We start from the raw sequence: 12,275 nt of genomic DNA on the forward strand, positions 1-12,275 counted from the left end.
AGGATTATAGGGTTATATGCTTATCCCTCATTTTTAACTAGTGGTTCTTCATGAATATTAAATCACAGGGGAATAAAATCCTGCTTTTATTACAATACATTTACTAATAGATTGTAAGCTGTGAACATGTAAAGCAATGTAGTTTGTCATATAGACCTTCTCTTACAAAAAAAGATGTGCTAGTAAATTGCCCCCCGTATGCCTACCCAACACACAGTACCCTTTGTTTTTAGCCTATGTTTTTATATAGAAGAGGTGTCCGTGCACTCTGTGCCTGCTGATTGGCTGATCAGAAAGTGAGCAAACTGTTTCTTGGGTCAGAGGGCATTCTAAAGACTATAGAGATTTGCTTATCCTTCATTATAAACCGTTGGTACCAGATAAATGGTTAATTACAGGGGAATACAATCATTACCTCCACCCTCTATTTATCCTGAAATGAGGAATGCATTCTTATAGATTTGTGAAGGACATTGTGTAATGGATTTAAGATAAACTCCAGGCAAATATCTAAATACCTAGCTGAAATAAATGCTGTATACAGGAGCTGTACTACCTGCCAACGAATTATTATTTCTGTTCAAGCAGTCCTGAGATATACAAAGCCCTGCCAGACTGTACAGCCAGACTGGTGACCTGACTTTTCTCTACTGCAGTTAAGCATCACAGACTTGTCCCCTCTCACCTCCAGCCTGTATTTGACAGTGAAGGAGCAGTAACATACTGGTGAGGCAATCAGAGGATTACAGAGACTGATATCAATTCAAGTTCAGACATTTATATTTGTTGCCTTTTAAATATATTTAATTATTTTTTTAAATAAATACATAACTGAATTAATTTGTGTTTTTGTAATATCTGCCTGTAGTTCAGTTGTAGAAGTCTATTATGAAGTACATTTGTCATATAAGAAGTAAAAAACAATGTACAGGCACCTTTACTTTTCACATTCATGTAGTCACTGCTGAATAATAAGCTGGAAAATACAATATTGTTGCATCTTTTACAGTGGACCTTGAGCTAAAAGTAAAGGTCTGCGTATTACATCACAACCCCCTTATTAAATCACAGCATAAAGTTTAAAAAAAACAATTAAAAAAAACAATACACCCACCTTACCCCAGGCTTTTGCACCGCAGTACCTTTGATGCACAGATTTAACATAGGGGTGGGAGCTCTGATGTAATAAGAGGACCCGAGGCGCCACGAGGCCGGGTGTCACCCCGAGCGGAGACCGGGTGACGCCCCACAGTGATGTCATCACGCATGCGGTCTTCTGATTGACGCCTGCCGGCGGCCATCTTGGGGATGGATACCGGCACAGAGAGGAGGGGACTTCAGCCGCGTCCCCTCCTCTCTCCTGACACTGTCGGGCTCTCGGTCCATGACTGAGTGCCCAAATTTGTAGATGGGGTGAAACCAGTCATTTTGGTGTTACCCCTCCAATGGTGTCATATTTTATTTAACTATTAAGAATGTAATGATGTAGTTCATTGTACTTCATTGGCACATTTTGGTTCCGTTTAGCCCATGTGACCTTGATACACGAGTTTTTAAAGCCAAGAGTCTGGCACTGGTAGTTTTCAGTGCTAAATTTTCTGTGCTTATCACAGCATTGGAAGCTACTGCTTTGATCTGTACCTAATTTGAATGATTATACTGTCTCCTATTAGAATAAACTGCTCTTCCACAACATATTCATGCTTACATGGCCCCTCACTGACCCCTGTAACATGGATAACAATGGTGAATCAAATGTTTCCTTCAGAATATAATCACCAAATGATATTATTAAAATGCTGCCCAAACCAATCTTCTCATAATGAATGTTTTGTTATTTTTTATTTTTTAGTTGTGTGAGTGATGTTTATTGCCAGTGCTTGGGAAATACTCTGCTTATCAAGTTAGTGTGTAATTGGCTTTCCAAGACATAAATAAAAATTGCATGTCCCTATGTCAACCCTCACTGCTTGTATAAGCTTTAGAGCAGTAGGAGTATAGATAGATTTAACTAACATAGGACTGGTTGTGTCATTAGACATTTTCTTTCCAGGTTTTTCCTTTGATGGCTATTTTAAAGAGGCTGTAAAGTTGAAAAGCAGTACCAGAATGTTGGCAAGTGAAACATATGCGGATAATTTGTATTCCATACCACGATAAAACTAAAGACCACTGTGGGCCTTTTCTCTATCAACATACAGTTGCTGGTAAGTCTCTGGAAATATACATTTTGAGGCTTTACTCTGGCATGTATTGAATGCATTTCTGCAAAATAAGTGAACATGAGCTTATATGAAAAAGGGGTTTCTCCTGCAGTGCCCTTTTCAGAATTCTTTTTTAAAGCTAAAAATGCAGAACAGATTTTTCTATCACATATTTTTATTGACGTGGCTAGGTATCAGTTACAACAAAACACATAACTCTTGATCAGAGAATAAGAACAGCCCGAGAACATCAATAATGACAGTTAGCCAGCAACACCATGTCCTGACATGTGATTCTCTGCATTACCACCAGTTTGTGCTATGCGTGCTGAATATGCCTGATACTGCCCCCCTTGTAAAAGTAATTATTCAAATGGAGAGGCTGTCCATTAGGCCTCCCAATGGTGGATGGACTCTTCATAGGAATAAGTGCAGATTTACAGGGTTATTCACAAAAAGGTGAAGAGTTTGGGAAGGCATGATAAGTGAACAATCTAGGCCAAAATAGCTGATTTGGAACAATTCGCCAATTTAGCTAATTTTCCAGCTCAGCTATGTTGCCCTAGATTGTTCTCCTGCCTTCTCCAGTGTAGTGTGAGTAGGGTAGTGTGGGTCATTTAGAGCAGCATTACTCAAACTTTTTTCTTTCATGATACTCAAGTATGAACAATCTAAAATTTAAAAAACGTAAATGTAAAAAATTATGTGAACCGCAGCGCTGAATACTGAAAAATGGCCTGGATGGGAAGGGGGTTTAACACCGCGGATGTCAACTGGTTTATGAGCGGGGATGTCTTATGTTTTTACTGAAATTACAGTTCCCCTTTACCCAAATATTCACTAATGTATGATTGGCTGCTGGTGTGTGAAACATGCTAAACTGTACTCTTCATAATTTACTGCTATCCCACTTATTAATTGGATCTTCATTGCCAAAATTTAACTTTATGGGGTTGATTTGCTAAAGGCAAATAGGCAGTTTACTTTGCATGTGAATTTTCACTTTGCGAGGTAATTTTTTCTTAGCCTAGTCAATGTGGTGAATATTCATTTTGCAAGAATGCTCAATCATGTGCAAGGAAAATAAAAAAAATGAATCTTTGCTTGCAGAAAAATGGATGATGGAAGTACCTCTTTTTTTATATCAACTTTTTGATTTTCTATCACTTTCTGTCTCTTTGACACTGATCACCAGGACATATAGAGGTCTGAGTCTCCCAAAATAAAAAATTAAGTTTTAAATACATTTTAAACTGTATATCTAGGCAAAACCATTTTTTTCATTTTGGATAGAGTTGGGAAGGGTTAGATCCACTGTCAACCAAAAGTTGTGCCCAGAAATGAGGTGAGGGAAATCTTTGGGTTCATTTGTTTCGGGGACAACTGTCTAAAAGGGGAATTGCCATGACTTTAGAAGTTTTCCTCTAACCTTCTGTTGCATCCCTGGGAGTGGAAGGGAAGGGAAATTTTCCCAATAGTACACAGACAGCAAAACATTTACCAAGTAGGAGTTTGAACCCTTTCCTACTCTATCCTAAACTAACACACTTTGATTTTACAACTGACTTGGAATTTGTTATCAGTGCCTTTACACCAACTAAATGCACAATACATTGTATGTGTTCCTGGTTTACAAGACGGTTTTCCCTTCTGACATTTCTACTGTTGTACACTTGGTAATGGGTTCCTTTCTACAACCTCGTTGTGCAGTATCTATTTTGTTTAGCAGTATACAGTATATGGTTTACATGTTTTAATGCTCTCTTTGCATTCTTGACTCATTGCATGACAAGATATTAGCTTTTTTAGTTTGCTGTTTCTGGCATACGGATTACCATATTTCATTTTCTCCAAAGTCAGGAAGCCTAAAATTATTGGTGGATTTCAGAAGTGCTGAGTTAACAGAGAATGCAGCTTAGGTTTAGCTAAGCCATGAAAGATTAGGTCTGTTTTACCCAGTCATCTGGGAACACAGGTCTTATGATTTCTATAAATAACTTGCGATCAATTAGCAGGACTTGCATAGAAACCTGTATTTCCTGGACAACTAAGTTTTTGAAAAACTATTTATTGTAGAGACCTGACTGACATACCTTTCATGTATACAGTGGGATTGGCTATGCATGTTGTATATTAGGACAAAATCTAATGAGCTTAGTTGATCACAACTGATGAGCTTAGTTTGTCACAATTGATAATATTTCAGGCATCTGATGTATGAATAAATGTATTTTGTATGGCATGTTCTAAGTAAAACATAAAAATAAGGCTGGAACAAATTGTTTCAATGGAATAGGGGCATAGAGAGGGAAAAACCCACAAACACATCTGGTAAAACACGACTTCAAGGCCTTACAAGTTAGTCTCACAGTATCAGACTTTATCACAGCTTGGCAACCAATGGAGGTGGACATTATGTTGGGGTGCACCATCTCCCCATTGGCTATCACTCTGCACCACAACAACCAAGCTGCCACATTAAGGAATAGGCAGCACCATGGGAAGATTGTGTTGAAGAAGCTTACAAGAGAAAAAATCAAGGGAGTTATTCACTAAGCTGCCGAAGGCAGCCGAGTAAATGACTGAGCCGAAGTGAACTGGCGTTCGGCTATTCACTTAGGCTCTGTATGGATCAACTTTGGCTCTGTACAGGTGATTCCAGCCGTACATCGGCTAAAATCAGCCGTACATCGGCTGCCTCGGTCATCCGAACATGCTCTGCATGTTGGGCTGAGCTGAAGTGTAGAAGCCATTCAACTCAGCCAATACAACATCTAGATCGGCTGAGCCAAAGCTCCGGCAGTTCACTCGCTTCCATTTGCCCCTATTCTCGGCTCGGCTATGCTGCTCGCTTCCCTCCCAAAACCATGCCAGACCCCCCCCCCAAAAAGTGTGTGGGGTTCTCCCCAAAGTCATACTAGGCCCTTTAGGTCTTGTAGGAATTTTAAGGAGGAACCCCACCCCCAAAAATGGTGAAAAAAAATGGGGGGGGGGGAAAAAGTGGGTCCCCCTAAAATTCCCAACCAGACCCTCAATCCGAGCACAAGCCTAGTAGGGCAGCAAAGTGGGGGATCAGCGAGTGCCACCATACCTAGCCACATGCCCCCGGCACTCGGAGGGGGCTTTTCCAGTGTCCCCCCCACCTGGAAAAGCACCTTGTTCCCATGCCGATGGGGACAAGGGTCTCTTTCCCACAGGCCTGGGGCATTGGTTCTAGGGGTCTCCAGGCAGGGGGGATTATTTGCATAAAGGTTACCCCTTTAATAATTGTGAATGAGTGGGAGGTACTTGTACCCCTACCCATTCACTAAAGGGTTAAATAAAATATGAATAAAAAGACCATATTTTAAAACAAAATCCTTTAATTAAAAAAAAACACAACAAAAGGATTTTGACAATTTCTGTATTGAAAAAAAAATCCCAAAAATTGATCCAACGACGTAATATTAAGGTCAATCGCGACGTCCATCATTGTCCTCGACAACGACGACTCGGCAAAATAAATACAAACCTGACGCTGCCCTACCTGACGCTGGGCTGTCATTGAATGACAACAACTTGGCGGAGCCAGCCGTGACATCATGGCTGGCTCCGCTCAGGTGTTGTCGTTTATGGGGAAAACAATCTGCTTCAACATCGGCTTCGACTGAACCGAAGGGCTCCGGCGCCCGAAGTGAGCCGAAGGATCAGCCGAGGCTACGGCTAGATCCTTTGGCTCCTTTGTGAATAACCCTTTAAGTGTGCAGCCCACTGTCCTCCAGACCTCCATTCAGGTCTGGAGGACAGTGGGCTGCATTCTGAGTGACAGTGGCTCCAAACCTAGGAGCTGAATCGATCAGCTTTTTCACTTTTGCTGCTAAGAGTGCGGGTATGTTGTCCACTACTATAACAGTGAGTTGGAATGTTATTCAAAATGAATGGCGCTGCAAAACACACACAGCAGTGAACAGGTTACCATGTTTTTCTTTGGTATCTATAGTATGGTTAATGCAACACAAAGCTTAGAATAACTAATCTACTGTGCATCCCTCTGAGTCAGGGTCCACACTTGAGGCTCCCTATAGTCACAATGTTTATCACCACTGCTTTAAGAGCTGAGAAAATGTAGTGCCTATCTTTCTGATTTGCAGGCTTTTGTAACATAGCAGTTGTGCTTTAATGTCTCCAAGGATTGTAATCTATGATAACAGCATGTTAGGGTAAAGCATAAATCCTAAATTCCCATGTGTCAAGTATCTTTGAGGCATGCATCAGAGTTATCTATAGTTATATCATAGACTATCATAGACAGCCAAACTCCTTGTATACTGTCAAATTGTGTGCTGAATATTTTGTTTACAGAGTACCTTGCCGTTTTCACAAATCATTGCCTTATTCATATTAAAATGAAAACATATACAGAAAAAAGAAGTCTGCCTTACTGTTGGATAAAATGTATAGGGCTGTGCATCTCTATTTCCCATGAGACTTTGTCATTCAACAAACATGAATACAAATGTAGAGGATTATCTTGTATTGCTACATGCAGCTCTTTTTATGAAGCCTAATATATGTTAAACATTTATAATCAGGATGAAATAAATACATATCAAAGAGTAAATACATATTTAGAAGGAAACAAATTATTAAGTGATTTGTTTCTCATACACAAATATTTATCAGGGTGGAGGTCTAGATTTCTTACTATTAATAGAATTCTGTCACAGAGCCAAATAAGCACATAAGAGGAGTCAGCCAGGAGCTGCCAGTCTTGTGGCTGATGACATAACTCTGGAACTAGAATGCGGTCTAGATGTAGCAGAATTGTAGCTTCTAAGTGATTCTTTTGACACTTGTGCTTTGCTTTTACACCAGAACTCAATATAAGGGAACATAAATCTTTCATAAAAATATTTCGTAAAATATAACCTTATATGATTTGTAAACTGTTAAGGATTAAAGCAGAACTCCCACTAGTACTGAGAAGATTAGAAATGTTTAGGTATTCATTTGTAATATAATTTATTTTGAGAGGTATGTATTGGAAATGTACGTCTCATATGCATCGCTCTCCAGCCTCCCATCCTTGCTGCTACAGTTGTTGTGTCTGTCAATGAGTCAGAAAGTTCTCACTTAAAGCTAAATAATTATTTATGGTAGATATTTCTGGCAGGCAGGAGCAGTGAGAGCAGAATTAGTTGGAGGGGAAAATCACAATCACAGATCACAGTATGGTTCTGAAGTTAAATTTATACTCAGGGATGCCTAACCATATCTCAATAACAACTGTAACATTCATTTACATGGCCATTCATTTTTAAATAAATTGATTTGCAGTAATGTTGATACCCTATTTTTCACCCGCCTTTGTTATAGAAGGTAACCTGCCCTGATCCTACAAAGTACACAGGCATTGCTGACATTATTTGTTATTTTAAGCATCAGTTCATAAGAGCAGTAATAGTGGCGAATTCAACACTAGCAAGCCTTTTTGTTTGTAACTGGGTGTTAGACTTGTAGTTCTCTCTCTTTCTACTAGATGTCCCCACTTGGCCTTATGTTCCCATCTTTGGGCTCCGGGTGGCATTTTGGTGAAGCCTGTGTTCAATGAGACACAGAGGTCTCACAAGATTTGGGTGGCCATTTTAAAGAGGCAGCATTGTAAACGGCATTGACCATGTCACAGAGAGGCTTACAGTGTGTGAAGTGCTAAGACATGGACAGAGATCTGTCTGTGAGGGAAAGGTAGGCTTACAGGCAAGGGCAGGTTCCCGACTAGGAGAGACAATGCAGGGACACTAACAGACGCTCTCATAGCCAGGCCAGCATCTGAGGACCGGACACCTAGAGCATTCTACAGCCTTTTGGTCTGGCGCAGTTCTGTACACTGCCTTTTACTAGGACAGCATCCTTACAGGAAACCATCTCTAGGTTCATTCCTAAAAAGCATGCTCAAGCACCTTCCTGTCGGTAAGCCCTACATTACTGTACTGATATGCATAAGTGCCTTGTTGTATAGAACTGAACTTTGAAGGAAGAATACCACAATGTTTTAACTGCTTATTAGTCTGCATAAAACTGTTTAAGTTCTGTTGCTTCTTTCCTTTAAACCTCTGCCTTAGGGTGGACCTCTTCTGGTAGAGTGAGCCTGCAGAGAGGTTCTCTGTAGATAGAAAAGTGTTTATTTACATTCTGAATGTAGAATTTACATTCTGAATGTACATTCTGACCATAGCAGGTACTTGTAATACTACTGCTGCATTCTGGGCAAAATTCTGTTTGCTGCACCTTATATTCTGCTTTCCTGGTACAATTGCTCATATCTAAAATTTGTACCTGAATCAAACAACGTTCTTTAGTAAAAATAATCTGTGTGAGTCACTTGCTTTCACTGCATAACGTTGTATAAGTCTTTTATAAAGGCGGATATGTGTTTTCTGATTGTATCATTATAACTAACACAGTAGCAAATGGTGGCCTGGGCCCTTGTAATGGCTTTTCTAAAATAATAACGTGATGATTAAAAGATTTGTGTAAAGGGTTTAGTGTAGTGTAACTTTTTTTTATAATTGATTATTGCATTTATTATAAAAGTCTACACACATTTATACACAGAGGGATTTGGTTCCAAAAGAGGAACATTCCCTTCCCTTCATTATCGGGAACAAAAACTGCTTTATCTAACAGCAACCATCAGAATTGAAAACTGACTGGTTGCTGTTGGATAAGGCAGTTTTTACATAGCCCCTGCATTTTGCATAATCTTATCTGCTAGTCTATCAAAGTCTATTACATATACAGTATATATACTCTTTATACTGTACTGATCTGTACATAACCTCTATTGCATTTCTTACCTCACAAGCCTGTTTAAAGAGACACAGCGGGGAATTTATCAAAACTGGAGCAGACAAAATCACAGGGCTTAATTCACTCAAAGCTAAATGCAATTTTGAGGTAAAATAACTGCGTTATTTAAGTCTTGAGCATACATTTCACTAAAATCTATAAGTTATTTACCTAATGAGATATTTCTTCAAAACATATGGTTTTATCTCAAAATTTAGAACCCTAGGGTTCCTCTAGAAGTTGTTAGGGGATCCTTGAGCTGTTCATGATTGACTGATGGTGCCTGCCAGTTCCAGGGTCAATGCTATTTGGAAGAACTAGTGGTATGACTCCAATTATCTTTTTAGCTGTCTAAATGGCTGGAATTCGGACCACCACTTTAAGGGGCATATTCTCTCAAGTGACCACCAACGTCTCAAAGTCTGACCACAAAACTCCAACACTTATTTCCAGATAGTGGCCAAGACACAACCTACTGTCCCCACAAATAACTTTTTGCCCATCACTATGACTAGATGCCTCACTAGCCAATGGGAATATGCAGTTGGAAAAAATAGGGGAGAAAACGTAGGTACCATCAAGATATGTTGAAGCTTTGCCTATCAGAATGGTTTGGCATTTGGTCATAAAAGCACAGTAACATAGTAACATAGTAGGTGAGGTTGAATAAAGACAAGGGTCCATCCAGTTCAACCAATGTGTGTATGTGTGTGTATATTTATGGATCTAACACCTCCCATATCCTTGTATATGAAGTGAAAGAAGAAACTCATCAAGAAGTTTCTTGAATTTTTCAATGCTATCAGCGGATACAACTGCCTGTGGAAGGGAATTCTACATTTTAACATACTCTCACAGTAAAAAACCCTCTATGTACTCTAAGATTGAACCCCCTTTCTTCTAACCTTTTATTGTGTCCTCGTCTTCTCAATACAGTTCACGATATAAACAAATTGTTTCAAATATTGTGGTCCCCTTTGATGATTTTGAAGGCTGCAATAAGGTCCATCTTAATCGCCTCTTTTCTAAGGTGAATACGTTTAATTTTTGGAGGCAGTCTTCATAACTCAGGCCTTCAATCCCTTTAATTAATTATGTAGCCCTTCTTTGAACTCTCTTAAACTCGAGGACATCCTTCCTGAGAGTTGGCGACCAGAACTGCACCTCATACTCAACATGGGGCCAAACCAATTATTTATAAAGTGGACCTATTACCCTTTTATGCCTTGCTACAATCCCTCTTCTAATGCAGGACTGTATTCTGTTTGCTTGGCATTGCATACTATTGCCAAATATGTGATCTATGAGCAACCCCAGGTCTTTTTCCTTGTTCGACTTTTCTAATGTAGCACCCTCCAAAATTTTAGTTTGCACACACGTTCTGTATTAGAGGTTGCAGCAGCTGTATGCATGTACCAGATCATCATAACAACAAGGCAATTAGAACTATTCGGAGAGATTGGTAATAACAACCTCTATTTTACTGAGGTACCTGGTTTCCTATAGGTCAAGATATGTTATATATTTATATGTTATATACTTTGAACAGTATAAATGCACAAATCAAACTAAAAAATATTTCTAGAACCTTTCTTACGTATATGTCTTGTGTTGTGGATTGAAGTAACAATTAATGGAACTACAAATGTGAACACCCAGGTCAATATTGACGTAAGACCTTAAAGGCTCACGTTGGATGTTAATAAATTACTTAAGTAGTATATTGCCTTCGGTCAATGTACTGTGCAGATTGTTTAATGAAAAAGGTGTTCATTCTCCCCCTAGGAAGTTAGAATATTTACCTATAATTGAAACAGAATAGTTCATTAATAAGAAAGACTGAAATAGAAATATGAGTCATTGAACTATAAGTACGTACTACCTCTAAAACTGTTCCTCATTATTAAAGATGTGTACGCTTTATTACAAACACTCTGCACATTTAAACAGTTTCATTCAAAAATACACATTAAGTCTTAACATCTACAGTGTAAATAGTGAAATTCTTATTACTGTTCTATACAAACTATTAAAATCCAAACATTCCATCCAGCTTTGTTTGACAGGCATAATAAAGAAAAGCGATCTACTCACATAGTTAATAGATCATTATACATAAAGAAAAGTGGAGTGATGATATAATTTCTGGAAAATATATCATTCTTGGTTAACATATATTCACAAATGTCAGGATTCCTTTAAAAGGAACATTTACTAAAGTGGATTATTTAAATAAAATTTGTGAGAAACATAGGTTACCATAATTGAACTCTCATTTTCAAACAAGTATGCAATAAATCATCAGATTTTTCTCTGACTTTCCTGGTCTGCATACTAGTTTGGAGCATGAAAAAAATAGAAATGGTGAAAAAGACACCACTCCTAAATATTCCTTTCAAATATTATAATATTTATTGGTGCGCCAAATGTCAACATTAAAATATAAAAAAATGGTTACCAAAATATGTATCCCCCACCTTCTTCACAAGCATTAAAAACCAGACAACATTGTCTATACAACCCATCTCTGCCGTCCCAACTCCCTGTTTACGCTGCTTAACAGCTGTTTGTATTCCCACTTCTTTTAATACAATGAAATCCCTTTAAACAATGATTGAAATACATTGGCTTTAATTTGGCCTCAGATGTAATCAATTCAAATTTGCTGCCAATAGTTGGAGGGGGTGATTGAGTGAGTCGGGAGTCTATATCAGGAAACAGTGATTGCACAGTAAGGCATCCATGCCACAATCAATTACATATAGTGCTAATTTGTTATTGGGCTTTTATTTTGTTGTTTAAAGGGATTCCATTGTATTAAGATAAAAGGGAATACATACAGCTGTTACACAGAGTAGGAATTGGGACAGCAGAGACAAGTGTATAGACAATGCTGTCTGGTTTTTAATGCTTGTGGAGGATACATTTTTTTAAAATATATTTTTTTATATTTTGTTATTGAAATTTAATACACCAATAAATATTTTAACGGCTTATTCAGGGGTGGCGTCTTTTTCACCATTTCTATTTTTTCAAGATATGTATGATTTTAGAGTGATGATGCCTGTCCTAAGTATGGGAGGAAATCCCCCATTTGATTTAATTAATTAAATCTTTTGCAACCCCTTTTTATTACTTGTTATATACTTGTTCAGGGTCAGCGACATATATATGCTGAAAGGCATTTTCTCTCATACTTTAACATCTAAAATGACAATAACACTATAGCCTTAAAGTATATGT

Source organism: Nanorana parkeri, unplaced genomic scaffold (assembly GCF_000935625.1).
Source record: "Nanorana parkeri isolate BGI_ZX_2015 unplaced genomic scaffold, ASM93562v1 scaffold147, whole genome shotgun sequence".
In the NCBI taxonomy this organism is placed as follows: domain Eukaryota; kingdom Metazoa; phylum Chordata; class Amphibia; order Anura; family Dicroglossidae; genus Nanorana; species Nanorana parkeri.